The sequence below is a fragment of the Chiloscyllium plagiosum genome, unplaced genomic scaffold (assembly GCF_037043375.1).
Source record: "Chiloscyllium plagiosum isolate Xiang-an unplaced genomic scaffold, Cpla_swu_hap1 HiC_scaffold_11, whole genome shotgun sequence".
Lineage (NCBI taxonomy): Eukaryota > Metazoa > Chordata > Chondrichthyes > Orectolobiformes > Hemiscylliidae > Chiloscyllium > Chiloscyllium plagiosum.
The window spans coordinates 12,765,866-12,784,206 of record NW_028270149.1 but is presented as its reverse complement, the minus strand read 5'-3'; positions in this window follow the sequence as shown (position 1 = coordinate 12,784,206).

Genomic DNA, 18,341 nt, shown 5'->3' with positions numbered 1-18,341 from the left:
TTTCTGCAGCCATTATACCATTTCTAATTAGCAACACCAGCCCCCGTCCTTTTTTACCACCCTCCCTAATCTTACTGAAACATCTGTAACCAGGAACCTCCAACAACCATTCCTGTCCCTCCTCTATCCACGTTTCCGTGATGGCCACAACATCGTAGTCCCAGGTACTGATCCATGCCTTAAGTTCACCCACCTTACTTCTGATACTCCTTGCGTTGAAGTCTACACACTTGAACCCATCTCTGTGTCCGCAAGTATTCCCTGTCAGTGCTACCTTCTCCACAGCCTCCCTACATTCTTGGACATCCTGACAAACAGCTAGCCTACTTGCTGGACTACAAGTCCGGATCCCATCCCCCTGCCAAATTAGTTTAAACCCCCCCGAAGAGTGCTAGCAAACCCACCTCCCAGGATATTGATGCCCTTCTGGTTCAGGTGCAACCCGTCCTGCTTGTACAGGTCCCACCTTCCCCAGAATGCAGTCCAATTGTCCCACCTTCCCCAGAATGCAGTCCTCCCTCCTATACCATGCTTGCAGCCACGTGTTTGACTGCACTCTCTCTCTTTTCCTTGCCTCACTGTCACGTGGCACCGGCAACAACCCAGAGATAACGACTCTGTCCGTCCTAGCTTTTAGCTTCCAGCCTAACTCCCTGAGCTCCTGAATGACCTCCCCACCCCTCTTCCTACCTATGTCATTGGTGCCAACGTGCACCATGACTTCTGGCTGCACACCCTCCCCCTTAAGGATTCTGAAGACACGGTCTGAGACGTCTCACTCATTAAAAAGAGCCTTGAATATACTTACCGATCTGACCTCAACAGCCCTCAATGGCAAAGAATTCTACAGATTCACTACCCTCTGAGAGAAGAAATTTATCCTCATTTCTGACCTAACTGTGTCACCCCTTACTCTGAGGTTATGCCTTCTGGTCCAAGATTCTCCCACAGGGGGAAACAACCTTGACTTCAAGTTAGTTATGGTCACACATTTCCAGGAATGGGATTTGTTCTTGTTTAGAATCTGGTTTAAATTAGATTTTGTCCCACCTCCAGGAAATTCTGGTTGTTGGATAGGCTACTTGGCCATGAAAGAGAGTTTGCTTGTGATTTGGTTTCTTTTGGACATGATGCTATAACTGATTTAATAAACAAATTGCCCTGTATGTTCATCAAAATAGAACTGGCTGAGCAAGAAATGGTGCCTTCATGATGTAGCTTGTTTGTGCAGCGGATATCTCACTCGGATGGTGAAAGGGAGATTGAGACTGGGCCCTGAAGGCCATGAGTGAAGGATTCAGTTGCTCCGTTATCAGTGACCCTGAGTTCTCACACTGAATATGAAGCAGAAGTGCTTCCTATTTTAATAGCTGCTCCTTGCTTTAATGAGCAGCAAACTGCAGCACACATTGCATGAGAGCTGACAATTCACTCACCAGTAGCAATAGCATGCCCCATGTGTTGTATATGTATGACTCTTGTACTTTATCTGCTGTAAACACTGCTAAAGAGGAAAGGGTGCTTAAGGTCACAGAAATTTGTGTTACTGGTGTTTATTTATGTCTGGTCTTGTTTTCCTTGCCAATTTGCTCTGGCCGTTCTCTTCCATCCCCCAAATGCAGTGACTTCTTGCTGACGTATGGCTCCCAGAATACTGGTTGCTCTTTCTTATAGTTCCCGAGTGACTATTATTATATAAACATGGGCAGTTAATATTGGGATGCTGCTTAATCGTGGAGGAGCATGTGTAGTTGTCAAGAACAGAGGCTTCTGCCAATTTGATTTCCTTTACCAAGGCACTGTGTAGGGTGATTGTAGTATTCGCAATTACCACCACAGTCATGATTGAATGACTTAGAACAGATTGGGGATCTAATGTTGAATTCTATTGAATTTATTGTCACGTGTACCAAGGCACAATGAAAAGCTTTGTCTTCCAGGAATACAGGCAGATCACTTGGTTAAATAGCATAGATAAGTAAATAATAGATAAACGGTGGCAATAACCAAAACACAGGTACCAGCAAATGCCAAGAGTTTGTGAGTCCATTCAGTATTCTAACAACAATAGGGTAGAAACTGTTACAAAACTGGCTGGCGCTGTGTTCAGATTTCTGTACCTTCTCCCTGATGGGAGAGGTTGTAGTAAGGCATAGCCAGGATGGGATGGATCTTTGAGAATGCTGGTGGCCTTTCTTTGACAGCGGGTCTGGTAGATGGATTCTACAGATGGGAGGTTGGCCTTTGTGATTGTCCGGGCCGAGTTCACCACTCTCTGTAACCGTCTCCAATCTTGAATGGTACAGTTGCCATACCAGGGAGTGATACATCCAGTCAGAATGCTTCTGATGGCACACCTATAAAAGTTGGCAAAGGCATTCGCAGCCATGTCAAATTTTCTCAGCTACCTGAGGAAGAAGAGACGTTGTTTGGCCTTAGTAATCAGTGCGTCCACATGAAGAGTCCAAGAAAGCTTGTTGTTGATGACCACTCCCAGGAGCTTGGGTTCAGCTGTTTATTTCAAAAAAACAGAAGTAAAGTCTAGCATTTCTTGTCGGCTACAACATTGCACAAATGTATCTGAAAGGGTAGATACAGAGTCTGTTAGCTCATCTGAAACTCAGCTCCCCTGACAATGCAGCATTCCCTCCATTCAGCACTGGAGCTACCAACTGGATTTTGAATTCATACCATGGGAGGAATTTCATTCCAGGATGCTTTGAGAGCTCAAAGTACAACTACACCTGCAGCTCACATTCCAATTCCTCTGATTGGTAAATAATGGGAGCTTGTGGGCATATTCACCCAATAGCCATCCACTTCCCAACCAAGAATTTGGAATAGGTGACTTATTTTTATTTGTTCATGGGATATGCATACTGCTCGTGAGACCATCACTTATTATCTGACCTGAATTACCTGTAGGGCAGTTAAGAGTCAACCACATTGCTATATGTCTGGAGTCACATGTAGGCCAGACCAGGTAACGATGGTAGATTTCCTTCCCTAAAGGGAACAAGTGAACTAGGTGGGTTTTTACAACAATTTTTACAAGACAATTTTCTGATTCAGTATATGGATGTACCTACTAGAGAAGATGCAAAACTTGACCTACTCTTGGGAAATAAGGCAGGGCAGGTGACTGAGGTGTCAGTGGAGGAGTACTTTGGGTCCAGCGACCATAATTCTATTTGTTTTAAAATCGTGATGGAAAAGGATAGACCAGATCTAAAAGTTGAATTGGAGAAAGGACAATTTTGACGGTATTAGGCAAGAACTTTCGAAAACTGATTGGAGGCAGATGTTCGCAGGTAAAGGGACGGCTGGAAAATTGGAAACCTTCAGAAATGAGATAACAAGAATCCAGAGAAAGTATATTCCTGTCAGGGTGAAAGGGAAGGTTGGTAGGTATAGGGAATGCTGGATGACTAAAGAAATTGAGGGTTTGATTAAGAAAAAGAAGGAAGCATATGTCAGGTATAGACAGGATAGATCGAGTGAATCCTTAGAAGAGTATAAAGGAAGTAGGAGTATACTTAAGAGGAAAATCAGGGAGGGCAAAACGGGGACATGAGATAGCTTTGGCAAATAGAATTAAGGAGAATCCAAAGGGTTTTTACAAATATATTAAGGACAAAAGGGTAAGTAGGGAGAGAATAGGGCTCCTCAAAGATCATCAAGGCGGCCTTTGTGTGGAGCTACAGAAAACGGGGGAGATACTAAATGAATGTATAGTATTTACTGTGGAAAAGGATATGGAAAATATAGACTGTAGGGAAATAGATGGTGGCATCTTGAAAAATATCCAGATAACAGAGGAGGAAGTGCTGGATGTCTTGAAATGGTTAAAGGTGGATAAATCCCCAGGACCTGATCAAGTGTTCCCGAGAACTCTGTGGGAAGCTAGAGAAGTGATTGCTGGGCCTCTTGCTGAGATATTTGTATCATCGATAGTCATAGGTGAGGTGCCGGAAGACTGGAGGTTGGCAAACGTGGTGCCACTGTTTAAGAAGGGCAGTAAAGACAAGCCAGGGAACTATAGACCGGTGATCCTGACCTCGGTGGTGGGCAAGTTGTTGGAGGGAATCCTGAGGGACAGGATGTACATGTATTTGGAAAGGCAAGGACTGATTGGGGATAGTCAACATGGCTTTGTGCATGGGAAACCATGTCTCACAAACTTGATTGAGTTTTTTGAAGAAGTAACAAAGAGGATTGATGAGGGCAGAGCAGTAGATGTGATCTATATGGATGTCAGTAAGGTGTTCGACAAGGTTCCCCATGGGAGACTGATTAGCAAGGTTAGATCTCATGGAATAGAACATAGAACATAGAACATAGAACATAGAACAATACAGCACAGAACAGGCCCTTCAGCCCACGATGTTGTGCCGAACATTTGTCCTAGCTTAAGCACCCATCCATGTACCTATCCAATTGCCACTTAAAGTTCGCCAATGATTCCGACTCTGCCACTCCCACAGGCAGAGCATTCCATGCCCCCACCACTCTCTGGGTAAAGAACCTACCCCTCACATCTCCCCTGTACATTCCACCCTTCACCTTAAATTTATGTCCCCTTGAATAAAGGGAGAACTAGCCATTTGGATACAGAACTGGCTCAAGGGTAGCAGACAGAGGGTGGTGGTGGAGGGTTATTTTTCAGACTGGAGGCCTGTGACCAGTGAAGTGCCACAAGGATCGGTGCTGGGTCCTTTACGTTTTGTCTTTTACATAAATGATTTGGATGACAGTATAAGAGGTATAGTTAGTAAGTTTGCAGATGACACCAAAATTGGAGGTGTAGTGGACAGCGAAGAAGGTTACTTCAGATTACAACAGGATCTGGACCAGATGTGTCAATGGGCTAAGAAGTGGCAGGTGGAGTTTAATTCAGATAACTGCAAGGTGCTGCATTTTGGGAAAGCAAATCTTAGCAGGACTTATACACTTAATGATAAGGTCCTAGGGAGTGTTGCTGAACAAAGAGACCTTGGAGTGCTGGTTCATCGCTCCTTGAAAGTGGAGTCGCAGGTAGATAGGATAATGAAGGAGGCATTTGGTATGGCAGGTGGGTCTTTTTTGGTCAGAGTATTGAGTACAGGAGTTGGGAGGTCATGTTGCAGCTGTACAGGACACTGTTGGAATATTGTGTGCAATTCTGGTCTCCTTCCTATGGGAAAGATGCTGTGAAACTTGAAAGGATTCAGAAAAGATTTACAAGGCTGTTGCCAGGGTTGGAGGATTTGAGCTACAGGGAGAGGCTGAACAGACTGGGGCTGTTTTCCCTGGAGCGTCGGAGGCTGAGGGGTAACCTTATAGAGGTTTACAAAATTATGAGGGGCATGGATAGGATAAATAGACAATGTCTTTTCCCTGGAGTCGGGGAGTCCAGAGCTAGAGGGCATAGGTTTAGGGTGAGAGAGGAAAGATATAAAAGAGACCTGAGGGGCAAATTTTTCACGCAGAGGGTGGTACGTGTATGGACTGAGCTGCCAGAGGATGTGGTGGAGGCTGGTACAATTGCAACATTTAAGAGACATTTGGAAGGGTTTGGAGGGATATGGGCCGTGTGCTGGCAGGTGGGACTAGATTGGGTTGGGGTATCTGGTCGGCATGGACGGGTTGGACCAAAAGGTTTGTTTCCATGCTGTACATCTCTATGACTCTATGACTCTAATCAGCATGGCTGTTTAACTCAGTATGATTAGATTGTCGAATTGCTTATCTCTTGGAATAATTGAGGTCAATATGGCAATACATTTAAGGGGAAGCAGGCTGAACATATGAAGGAGAAAGGAAAGATATGCTGATGGAGCTGGATGGAGCTAGGTGGAGACTGTTGATGGCCAAATAGCCAGTTTGTGCAATTAAATAAAGTGCATTTTACAATGACTAGCAAAATGGTTTCTTCTTTCACCAGATTGCCAGGGAATCAAGCACACAATCAAGCACGTGGTGGGCGGCACAGTGGCACAGTGGTTAGCACTGCTGCCTCACAGCGCCAGAGACCCGGGTTCAATTCCCGCCTCAGGCGACTGACTGTGTGGAGTTTGCACATTCTCCCCGTGTCTGCGTGGGTTTCCTCCGGGTGCTCCGGTTTCCTCCCACAGTCCAAAGATGTGCAGGTCAGGTGAATTGGCCATGCTAAATTGCCTATAGTGTTAGGTAAAGGGGTAAATGTACGGGAATGGGTGGGTTACGCTTCGGCGGGTCGGTGTGGACTTGTTGGGCTGAAGGGCCTGTTTCCACACTGTAAGTAATCTAATCTAATCTAATCTAAACAGTGTCCAATTTCAGACAATGAGGGCAACTTTCATGCATTGGTGCAGAAAGACTTACATTGCCCAGCTACAGAATGTAGGAAAAAAGGGCTTGAGACATGTTGATGATGCTTACATTCTTTGACAGGAATACTGTCACTTCATCCAGCAGACTTCATGGATAAACAGCAAAGAGAATCACAGAGGGAGATTCAGGTCATCACAGGCTATTGTGTGTGCCAGATTAATGCCACTTTCAGGGTAAAACAAGTACCAGCCTCTTTGTCACCAACACATCACAGAGTTATTGCCTACCCCTGATGTTGGAATAAAGCTTCCCAAAATCCATAAATATTACAAAAACAAGGACACACAAAAATGTGAGTTAGCTGAAAATATGATGTGCTCTCTTTGGTCTCTAACTCCACCTAACGTTTGGTCTTTACACTCTCCCCCTACCCTCTCTGCTGGGAATTGTTTTAGCTCAGTTGGCTGGATTGTTGGTTTACAGAGCAGTGAGATGCCAATAGCATGGGTTCAATTCCCATCACCAGTTTGAAGTTACCATGAAGGACTTTCCTTGTCAGCCTCTTACCTCACCTGAGCTCTGGTGATCCTCAGGTTAAATCACCACCAGTCGCTTCACTCTAATAAGAGAGTAGCCCCTACGGTCTGGTAAAACTGTGATGACACAACAGCCCTATCTTCTGCATAAAAGTGACATTTCCCAGATACCATCAGTTCTGAAGAAGGGTCGCTGGTCCCAAAATGTTAAGTCTGATTTCTCTCCTCAGATGCTGCCAGACCTGCTGAGCTTTTCTAGCAGCTTCTGTTTTTGATTGTTATTGCAAATATGATGGGGTGTGGGCAGCTTGGATCAATTGGCTGGACAACTAGCATTTAGCTCTTATTTTGTCAAAAATACAAGGTTAAATTTTCTTTCCAGTCGAGGTAGACTTTGGACTTGATCCTGTGTTTCGTGCAGAAATCATGGCGTTTGGCCTTGATTCAATGAATAATCACCAAACAGTCCCTTCAGGCAGAGAACTGCAGAAGAAAATCCAAATATAGAGTTGGATTTCTCTGCCAATGCAGAGAACATGATGCTGGAACCACCTCCAAGTGCCCAGTGCACGCTCCTCAACCAGGAGAAACTAGAGGAGGTGAGGGAAAGTGATATTTGCATTGATGACAATTGCTCTCTGAGATGTGAACTTCTGACTTCATTTATTTCAACCTTGCTACAGTCCAGCTAAAGGAAAATGAAATAAAGGAAGAGGCTGCTGTGGGAGGGGAGAGTCAAAGAAGCCTTTTAAATTGAGCATGCAAGAGAGACATTATAAAAAAGCTTGAAATCCAATTAGGTTTGGCCAAAGTGATATAAAAACACTGTCGGCGATAGATTCTTTATAAGGACAGAGTGGGAGGAAGACTCCACCTCATTGGGAAGGAAGGAGAGATAACATGTTATGGGAAGGGAGGGACAACAGGGTTAATGCTGAGTTTGGGTGTAAGTGTAGAATGGATGATAAAGAGATCAATTATACTGCTCCTACCTTTTTTAAATTAATTAACGGGAGGAAGATGCTTCTAGTTAGGCCAATATTTAATACCCATCCCGAATTATTCGGAGGGCAGTTTAAGAGTCAACCACATTGATGTGAGTGTGGAGTCCCGGGTAAGCCAGACTGGTTAAGGTTGGCAGTTTCCTTCCCTGAAGGGCACTGGTGAACCAGATAGGTTTTTCTGAGAATCAGCAAAAGATTCACTTTCAACATTAGTCTCTTAATCCTAGTTTTTTTTTGTTGAGTTCAAACTCTACCATGTGACCTGGTGGGATTTGATCCTAGGTCCCCAAGGTCTTATCCATTATCTCCCCATTCTTCTTTCTGTTAAAGTCATGAAAATCAGAGGATGTGCACCATGGTTGGCTAGTCAGCCATTTTATTTTGTTGGCCAATGTGATAAAACAGCCACTGAGGTGTTTGTATGTGAAAGGGCAGGGAATGTAATCTGGGCTGGGGTTAGATAGAAACCTAGTTCCACTGAGGAACAAGGAACGGCCCACTTCTGGAAGAAATAGCTGCTGTCAACGCATTGTGTTTGAAATCATGGGTTCCTTCAACTCATCCTGAGCAGTGCCACAGGAGATCCGCAGGTATTATTAACACAATTACATATACACTTGCTAACTTTTATAGGCGCGCCATCGAGAGTATTCTGCCTGGATATATCACTACCTGGTATGGCAACTGTACCATTCAAGGTCAGAGGTGGTTACAGATAATGTTGAACTTGGCCTGGACAATCACAAAGGCCAACTTCCCATCTATAGAATCCATCTACCAGGCCCACTGTCAAGGAAAGGCCACCAGCATTCTCAAAGATCCATCCCACCCTGGCAATGCTTTTCTCCAACCTCTACAATTAGGGAGAAGATACAGAAGCCTGAACACATGCACCAGCTGGTTTTGAAACTGCTTCTACCCTACTGTTGTTAGAATATTCAATGGACATATAAACTCTTAACATTCGCCTGTACCAGTGTTTTGGTTTTTGCTGCTATTTACCCATTATTTACTTATCTATGTTATTTAATTATGTGATCTGCCCATATTAAAGCTTTTCACTGTGTCTTGGTACACGTGACAATAAATTCAATTCAATTCAATACATGATCATTTAATTTCACGTGTCAGCATTAACTGTGGGGAATTTCAATTTTTTCTGGCCTGAAGTACCAGTCTTCCGCTGCCAGCATTGAGGCAAGGTCTCTTTCTGCAGAGATTCCCAGAGAGATTTTTTGTTGAATTGCTGTTTGGCAAGTCAGTTTGCACTTCACTCCAGACAACCACTTAAGTGCCAGTTGGATAGATAAAATGGAACTAAGGCCATTGCTGAGGTGAACACACTTTGATTTGCGCAGACTAAACAAATTCCTAGCTTAAACATAGTATAGTATGGTAGTGCAATGCTATATCCCACTCTTGTTCTCACCACCATACTCATCTGGAAACTGACCCCCTGAACTTGAAACTGAAATGAGTGCCTACTGACTGCAATGTTGTCTGCTATCCAGTAGGGGCTGCTCAGATCCTCTGCGCACTCCCTAAATGCACCAAAATGTCAAAACTGTCAGCAATGTAGCTAAGGGCATTGGAAATCACAAATCCTCACTTCTCATTTAGCATTTTTACAGAACGCAATCTGTCACATTACAGCGTACTCCAGGGCCAGGCTGCTGACAGTGCCAATCACCCTGGCAGCCTGCTGAGAGAGTGGGGCTGATAGACACCTTTCATTAGCAATTAATTGCTCGTAGGCGACTCGCACTTTTGTGCAAGTGGAAGGCAAAGAAGAAATAAAATTAAACCCGAGCGGTAAAAATGTAAATCCATTAGGAGGTGTTAAATGAGGATCATAATGAGGGACACTGAATTCTGCCAGATAGTTTAATCACTTTCTGATACAAGCAGCCTCACATTCCTACTCTTTCTGAAAGTAATTAAGCAAGTGACAATGAGGATGTTATTCCCAGACACGGTAATGAGATGCTATGGGTGTACAAATCCCACCAGAAAGGATTTCTTATTAAATATTTATTGTGTATGCAGTTCCATTGCTTGTTCCACAAAAGCAAAAGGCTCTTCTGAATGCTTGTCTCTGGTTTTACAAAGACCAGAGCAGTTCTTCCAGAAATCAATATTTCATTGTACATGCTAATTGTTCGCAACAATAAAAACACTTGGCGTGACACCTGCTGCAGTTCAAAGCATGCCACGACACATTGTGGGTGGAGTGTAATGCTATTCAGTCAACTTAATGGCTCTACGAAAATAAATGCTTCCCCTTCCCAGATGTGTTACAGACAGCACTGTGGGCCATTAATAGCAGTTATCCTCTCTGACTGCTTTGCTTGTGACTCCAGAATGCCCCTCAACACCACACTCTCAACACATCAGTTTTACTTCTCAAACAGAAAAGAATCATGGGAGTGTACATTTAACAGTGAGGTCTTTAGATTTATAGAGCTTTCAGTTACAGAAATCAAATAAACCGCAATGAAAATGCATTTAGCAAATTAAAGAGAGAGAAGCAGTTTTGCAGTTATGCTCTTCTGTTTTGCATAGATGATCTTGCCCTTCATTTCATCCAATTAATTCATAGTGTATAATGGGAATTACTGGCACCTTCTGTTTCAAAATGCTTTGCAAAGCTCATTATTTTTGGCACCAATATCTATGTTGCAATTAATGGGACATCGAAGCATCTGTACCAATATCTTCTAATATATCAAACTAAATGCAGTATTTTCATTTAGATCACTGAAACATAAAATATTTACAATCTTTCTCTGGCTTCACAAAGCATCAGTAAACAATTGATAGCAGATTTTATGCTCAGTTATGAAGAGAGAGGATTTCACTGCCACGGGGAAGTAACAGACTTCAGAAGGACATGGGCAGATTGGTGCAATGGGCAGACACATGGCAGACGAAACGTAATGCAGAAAAGTGTGAATAAAGTGATATGTTTAAGGAGGAAGCATGAGGAGAGGCAACAACACTAAACGCTGTAAACAAAATGCTACAATTTTAAATGGGATGCCGCAGAGGGATGTTGGTGTGTGCACAAGTGTTTGAAGGACAAGTGAGAAAGATGTTAAAAATATATACATGATCCTGAGATTTATAACAGATGGATGGGTGGGGGACTTGAGAGTCATGGAGTCTACAGAGTCACAAAATGTAAGGGAGGGCTTAAATAGGCAGGATGCAAAATTTTTTTTGTTTAATGGCAGGTCGGAATGTATTATTTGGAAATTTTAGTTCTAAGGTGGAGAAATAATGAATATCTTTATTTGAATTTCTATATTGTCTACATTAAGAAATGAATGATGTAATTTTAGTTCCATTTTCGATTTGTTCAATGTACAAGTGTAACGAAGGTTTGTTGTTAAATGTTATTTTTGTGAGGGTTTACAGAGTTGGAGTAGAGTTAGAGGTGAATAGTTTAACACATCAGCATGAGGATAGAAGAGAAAAAGAAACCCTTTGATGCTTTAACAGAAACATCCACAAAGTAAGAGTGTGCATGTTTCTTTTAGAGAAGGCAGCTCAGCAGTTTCCAATGCAATCAGGACAGAATAAAATAAGTCCTGAGTGACTTAATGTCTGTAAGAGGAATACTCCAGAAACTGAAAGTTGTGTAACTGGAGTGTAAAGAACCCAAAGAAATAAACAAGTGACTGTGCCCAACCAACCTGTACGATGAAACTTGCAACACAGTGTCCAACATTAGAATTAATTCTGTAATTGGACAGCATTTGCTGGATATTCCTGAATGCATGGAAGGAATTATGCTGAAAATCAATTTAGATTGTCAATTAGTCTTACAGTGTGGCACATTTGCATGTTCTAGAGATTCTATATATTATTACAAAGAGCCTATTTTTTGAAGACAGAAAGTACATGCGCATGCTACACCTCTTCTTTCCCAAAGTAATAGCTGACAGCCATTTGTTGGTTCATTTGTCAGAGCATGAGAGTCAACTTGCTTGTTTTAAAATTTAAATGAAGTCTAATGTTTAGCTGTCAATCATTATCAACTGGTGCAATTCCCCTATTAATCAGAATTCACTTGCCAATGAATCAGCACTGTCCTCTCATAATGTGCAACTGTTATTTTCCCACTAAAATTGGTATTTTTGTGAATTGTTCTGGTCAGTGCAAAATGAAAAGCAGCAGAATATGCCTTTTTTTCAGCGGTACTAAAACTGGTCATACAGATTGCAAAATGTATACGTTCAGAAGCCTGAAAGCCCATAAATTATTTCAGCAGTTTGATAATTCTTCCAGATTTTGTTATGCTGTATTGTTTTGGAAGTGTAGATTTTTCTCTTGGCTATTCTTGGTCTGAAGATGCATCACAATGTGTTGATTGTTGTTCTGGTCTTCCATCACCCTGTCACTATGTGGGTGTAATCTTTTGTGTTCACTGTACACAACTGGCACATTGTAGACATCTCTTGACTGGTTTCTGTTTGACATCATCATTTCTCTGTTGGATGATAAGATGTGGACACACAGCTGACTTTGGGACCTTCTGTGGGTCAAAAACAGTCCCATTGTGGAGTGTGAGACACTGACCATTTGTCTACATATTTGAGATAGTTCCATATCTCCATGCCAGTCATCTTCCTCTCTCAGCATTCCTTGCTACTCAAGAAACATGCCCTGATTCTTAGATTACTAGGATAAGTGATCATGATCATTTGCCTTCCAAACTTGATCTCTGCTGGCAATGGTAATCCCATATTCAGAGATTTAGCTCTGTGGTGAAACATGGCGTCACAAAAAATTCATTGTGTTCCACTTCAGGATGTAAACTATTTGCTCGGCAAGACCGTTTGCTATGTGTTAACATACGAAGGTGTCACATTGTTCACACTCCTTTTTACACACACATCCATGAAAAGGTCTATCAGTATACTGTAGCCCGTTTTGAAAAATAATTTCTTCATCTGCATCAAATCGAGTGAGTATGTCTCGTCATGGACATGCTTCAAGTTCTCTTTACCTGTCTGACCAGTGGAAATTTGGAGAAGAAATTTGTAATGGAGGCAAATTCATCTCCATTCATGGTAATTTCAAGCAGTGACAATTTTGGACTAAAAGACTGACAGAATCTTGTGAGGGTGTAAATTTTCACAGCATTATTGTGGCTGTGACTCTGGCATGTCTCATATATCCTCATCAAATTTTCAATCGCACCATTGATACCTGGCCACAGACCATATCAAGTGCCAGCCCTGTCTCATCTCCTGTATGCCCATGTGTCCATGGTGTAGTTGTGACAATCTGTTCTGGCAGCAAGCTTCATTCACAAGTCTGTATTTTCCTCTGAAGAAAACAGTTCTTGACATACTAAGCTCATCTCTGCCAAAACTATCTGACAGTGTCTGGCACTTCTTTGATTGTATCGGATCACCCTTCAGTGTTAGCCTTCTGACTTCAGTAATGGACTATGAACTGTTTCCAATTGAAGCTGCTCACTATTGTGCTAACGCAATAGGTTAATTTTGTGCACCTTCCCCATCCCAATATCTGTGCTGTCAACTTGTAGATCCAGTCAAAGATCTGCATTCTTGTTTGGGTTTGGCATTCTTGTTAATGATTCTAGCTGATGTTATTCTGGGACAAGTCGGACCCCAGACTCAAATCTAATTCTTTTTTTGGTTTTAATGAGGTGGTCTTTCAGTGAAATACAAACATGCAATGCTGCAGATTTAGTTCTAACCATTAAACAGAAGTTAATTATAAGCAAGAAGTGAAAATAAATTTGAAGAAATAAAATTATTTGCATATTACACAAATTTAAAGATTTTGAAATATATGGTAAACGACAATCCCATTAATCCCAATAATTATTGGTCAGTGCATTGAGTACAGGAGTTGGGAGGTGGTGTTGTGACTGTACAAGATATTGATTAGGCCACTATTGGAATACTACATGCAATTCTAATCTCCCTGCTATCGGAAGGATGTTGTTAAAATTGAAAGGGTTCAGAAAAGATTTACAAGTATATTGCCAGGGTTGGAGGGTTTGAGCTATAGGGAGAAATTGAATAGACTGGGGCTATTTTTCCTGGAGCATTGGAGATTGAGGGTTGACCTTACAGATGTTTATAAAATTATGACGGGCATGGATAGGGTAAATAGACAATGTGTTTTTCCTGGGATGGGAGAGTCCAAAACTAAAGGCTATAGGTTTAATGTGACAAGGGAATGATTTAAAAGGGACCTAATGGGCAACTTTTTAATCCAGAGGGTGGTGCATGTATGGAATGAGCTGCCAGAGGAATGGTAGAGGCTGGTGCAATTATGACATTTAAATGGCATCTGGATGGGTATATGAATAGAAAGGCTTTAGAGGTATATGGACCAAATGCTGGCAAATGGGACTAGATTTATTTGGGATACCTGGTTGGCATGAACGAGTTAGACTGAAGGGTCTGTTTCCATACTGTACATCTCGATAACTCTATGACTGTATTCCTTCACAGTATTCAAACAACAAAGAGAATTTATTTCTCTATCACAGGGAAGTTTTGACTTAGCAATGGTTTTGTTTTCCAGTTGGAGAACTTGATTACCTCTTCCTTGAGCTTTGATGCAACTAAGATTTGATGCAACTAAGATTTGATGTTCTCAGCTTCAATAACCCCTTCAGGGTTTACCCAAACACTATTGGTATGGAACTTTCAAACTGAACTCCTTATACCCAGGTAACCAATTTCTTAACAGTTCTAAACTATCTCATTTTTTTTAGAAATAACTATTTACACATTCAGCTTCGCCAAAACCTGTGCCAAACTGAAACCTAAAAACTTTTTCTGAACTGTGGACAACTCTCCTAATCAAAAATTAAAATTAATTTCTGACCTACTAAAATGAAAGCTTAATGCATAATGGTTTGATTTATTCTCTTGTTAAAAGCTCTCCCAACATAAATAAAACCCATTTCACACCAAGAACTCCAGCCATCATTCTGTTTATAAGAAAATCACCATGGCCACATAAATACTTACAAGTCAATCATTAAATTTTTTCAGACTCACAAACACAAACCTATGTTTTACTAGCTCAAATTCAAACTTTAAAACAAATAGTACGACATATAGATCACAATCATAACACAATCTGCTCAATATATCCAAGCTGACCATTTTGGTATGAGATTTGTAGGGGATATTAAAGTCATATCCCTGTACATTAATGAGAAGTTGGTATAGATTAGATGGCATTTGCCAGTGGTTTATGTCAAATCATTTTCAGTAATGTTCATATATGAAAAACTGAACAAGTACATATGAAATCTTCTGATACCGAATACTAGAACAGGTGTTCTTCTTCCTGTTGAAGTAATTTAATTGTGGCTTCCTCATTGAATGTTTTTAAAGATAAGATAAATCATTTTTTGAACAGTAAAGGAATTAAGGGTTATGGTGAGAGGGCAGATAAGTGGATCTAAGGCCACAAAATGATTAGCCATGATCTTATTGAATGGTGGAACAGGGTCAGATCGAAGGGTCAGATGACCTACTCCTGCTCCTAGTTCTTCAGTTCTTTTAGACTTTTCGATCTAATTGCAATTAGTTTACCATTTTGAATAATGCATTATGCGAGGACTTTCTGCGAAATATGACTTCTAGTGCTGTATTCTTCTTTGGGTCATGCAGTTCGTCTTTGGACACTGCAGATTTTAGTTTTCTGCTGAGAGCACTCCTTTGAGAGGCTCCCACCTGTGTTGCTGTTCTTCCTGTTACACACTTGGAGCAACTTTCTTTCGGAGATCCTGCACTGACAGTGTTACAAAGTTGACGAATCCAAGACACCTCTGTGAGTCTGCTTTGTTTTATGGGGATGCATTTGTCTTACATCTTTGATGTTGACTGGATCAGGACCAATTGCACAGATATACATATAAAGTCTGGAAACGTGTTCTTACTGAAATTCACCTCATGTTGCTGATTGCTGAAAGTGAGCCCTTGAAAGCAAGCTACAGCCACCAGTGAGTGATGTTTCAAATTATGCTCTTCTTTGGTTTTGCCTATTACCATAATGCACTTGTATCCGAACTCACTTTCTGTATTCTGTCCATATGCTGCTGGAACAGGTTCTGACTGACAGATAAACCAAAGCCAGTCTCTCAAAGCAATATTGTCCAAATGGTGTTCTGAAAGTAGTGACTTCCTGAGATTCTCTGTCTAAGTGTATAAAGTAATACCGATGTTTAGTATTCAACTTGGAAAATAATTTAGTTTCTGTAATGATAGGATCTAATTTTTCTAGTGTTGGAATTGAGTGGGCATTTACTTAAAGAGAGGTTTAGGTATTTGGATTTAGACACACCCTGAATGTGCTATCCATCTTTGTGCCCTCATAATTGAACCATGCCAATCTATGTACTGATCTCCATGGTGGATGATGCTATGTACTGATCTCCATGGTGGATGATGCAATGGACTGATCTCCATGGTGGATGATGCAATGGACTGATCTCCATGGTGGATGATGCAATGGACTGATCTCCATGGTGGATGATGCAATGGACTGATCTCCATGGTGGATGATGCTATGGACTGATCTCCATGGTGGATGATGCTATGGACTGATCTCCATGGTGGATGATGCTATGGACTGATCTCCATGGTGGATGATGCTATGGACTGGTCTCCATGGTGGATGATGCTATGGACTGATCTCCATGGTGGATGATGCTATGGACTGATCTCCATGGTGGATGATGCCATTATGTTCAATATCATCCAGCTCACCTTTGAACATTTTTCTGTCTATGAACTCTTACATTTTCTGGGAGGGTCATTTGACAGAATTGTATCTCTGCCGACATGTAACATGGCATCACCTTTGAAGCTTGCAATGATCTTGAGCAAAAACAGAAATTACTGGAGAAGCTCAGCAGGTCTAGCAGCACCTACGGAGCGAAAGCAGAGTCAATGTTTCTGACCCTTCTTCAGAACTGAACTCTGGACTCAAAATGTTAACTTTGTTTCTCTCCACAGACGCTGGCAGACCTGATGAATTTCTAAAGCAATTTCTGTTTCACATCTTCAACATCTGCAAGGTTTTTGTTTTAATTTATGGTGTTGAATCCATCCAGGCACAACATTTCTAAATCTGGGACTGCCTCCCTGTGAGTATTCTTGGTCTCTTCTGCCATCATGGATACCTTGCTGACCTTTTGAGCAGTAACAGTGTTGACAGTCATGTCCATTGCTAGTTGTGCTCCTGTTAGTTCACTTGCATCTACCAAGTAAATTATTTGTGGTTTCCATGCTGAATTGCCACAGCTATACTGCATTGTTAATGATGCAATGAATTGGAAAACCATTGTATACAGTTGATGAACTGGTTGTTGCATTTTACATACCCTTCAGACTTCAGACTGGGAGGATATTTGCACGAGCAGCCTTGTGAATCTTGGTGTTGTGTGTGCAAGTTTGCCAGTTTTCTTTTGAGCAAATGATGTTGATTGTGGAGAAAGCTCCTAGTCTGCAAACGTTTTCCACATAAGATGTTACATTTACAATGTTCCAAGCCTCTGCTAGTGGATTGCTCCACTTGACTAAGATAAATCTTGTTGTGAGCATTATCTATCCCATATCATGCCATTTCATCCTGCCATGCTGCTGTGTCTGTCTTCTGTTTGATTGTTCCCTTTTGTAGCCTCTGGATACAGCTTTGGAGCCAGATTTCTTACACAGCCAGACCCAATGTAATTTGGTACTGCACACTTTGCACAAATCTTGCAATAGCAGAAAACTTCATAGTGGCTGTGATAGGCTGCACTTATCACATTGGCAGCTTGCTTTTAGTGTCCTAGCTACAGTTCCAGTACTCCTGATGGCACCTATTGCTCTTGAGTGCTATTGTCCAACTATGATGACTTTGTACTTTCTGCCATCTGCTTGCAATGAATCAGTGTTTCCTTATTTTTCTCAAGTTGTTGCTTTCAAACAGGTAATAAGAGTTATGAGGCCTTCACCAACTCCATTATCCACAAAGTCCAGTCCTTGAAAAGTTACATTCTTTAAACTTGTCACAGCAGTTACTCACAAATTGATCTATTGAGTCCTGTGATTTTCACCTGCAGAACATCAATTTTGATCGACAAATCATAGAGCTGGCTCTTGCATACATCAAAGAGAGGGTCTGTTGAAAGTGCCAATCAGTAAGCTTTGCATGACCAGGAAACAGATCACATCCAGATTGACACACAACCCAAGTGAGTATATGGGTTCGGGGAATTTGGAGGCAGAGTGGGAATTCAGTGGACAAGGGAAGAGGTCCTTTTGTTTGCATTTTGGTTAATAGTTTGCAAAATCTTTTTCAGAGGATGAATTTAAACTTAGAATCAGTGTGGCACAGTGGCTCAGTGGTCTCACAGCACCAGGCTCCCAGGTTCGATTCCAGCCTTGGGCAACTGTCTGTGTGGAATTTGCACATTCTCCCTGTGTCTGCGTGGATTTGCTCTGGTTTCCTCCCACATTCC